This window comes from Acanthisitta chloris, unplaced genomic scaffold (genome assembly GCF_000695815.1).
Source record: "Acanthisitta chloris isolate BGI_N310 unplaced genomic scaffold, ASM69581v1 scaffold29869, whole genome shotgun sequence".
NCBI lineage: Eukaryota > Metazoa > Chordata > Aves > Passeriformes > Acanthisittidae > Acanthisitta > Acanthisitta chloris.
Window position 1 is genome coordinate 8,002 of NW_008692416.1, and position 300 is coordinate 8,301.

Sequence of the window (300 nt, forward strand, 5' to 3'; positions counted from 1 at the left end):
AAAACTACACATTATGGTGATAAAAATCACAAACCTAATTGAACAGTTAGAGGAATTCAAGAGCTGATGGGTGACCTTGTCCCTGAAAGGCCATTGAGGGCTGCTGAGAGGCCCTGCCTGAGTTGTTTGTGTGTACTGGTCACCATCCCTCCTTGTGAAGGCATCTGTGGCCACCAGTGTCCTCCAAACCTGCTGTCACCTCTGATTTTGTTCAAAGAGAAACATCAAGGTGGTGTCTCCTGCAGAGCTGAGCAGAGGCCTCTGAGAGGATGGCACAGCCAGGGGTGGAGGGAGCAGACT

At 50.3% G+C, this 300-nt stretch overlaps 1 protein-coding gene across 1 annotated transcript in view; it reads left to right on the forward strand.

The window, feature by feature from the left end:
• Positions 1–300, forward strand: part of LOC103809802 (transducin-like enhancer protein 2) — a 10,777-nt gene that overhangs the window by 7,513 nt on the left and 2,964 nt on the right.